The sequence below is a fragment of the Penaeus monodon genome, chromosome 19 (genome assembly GCF_015228065.2).
Source record: "Penaeus monodon isolate SGIC_2016 chromosome 19, NSTDA_Pmon_1, whole genome shotgun sequence".
Classification (NCBI taxonomy): Eukaryota; Metazoa; Arthropoda; class Malacostraca; order Decapoda; family Penaeidae; genus Penaeus; species Penaeus monodon.
The window spans coordinates 33,990,258-33,990,787 of record NC_051404.1 but is presented as its reverse complement, the minus strand read 5'-3'; positions in this window follow the sequence as shown (position 1 = coordinate 33,990,787).

Genomic DNA, 530 nt, shown 5'->3' with positions numbered 1-530 from the left:
GCTTTGCCCACTGTCCACGCGTGCCCACACTTATCCACATTCCCTCAGTCTCACTCACCATTCCCTCCTTTCTTGCCCTACTGCCTTTAATCCCCCTCCTTTCTCCCATTTTGTCTTCTATCCGTACCCCTTTATTTTATGTCTGAGTACCTTTTTAAGACATGTCTGACGTTTTTGCTAGTTTTCTAGTTCTCATGTTGATATTACCTCCATTGTGTCAGAGTTGCTTGTACCGGGGAGGTGGATGGGGAGGAGGGAGAGAATGGGGGATTATGATAGGGGGATGGGAGAGACGGAGGGAGGAGGACGATGAAAGAGAAGAGGATGACAAAAAAGAATAGTGGAAGGAGAAACTATTTGTAATTTTTTATTCTTGCTATTCCCTGTTTTTTGCTTCATCATTACGTAATTACGTAACATGTTCTGGTTGGTCCAATTAAATTACTTGCTTTATTTCGGTACGGCTTTTTATGCTTACGGGCGTTTCAAGTGTGTTATATATATCTCCATTTTAACATCAAGGAGAGTGG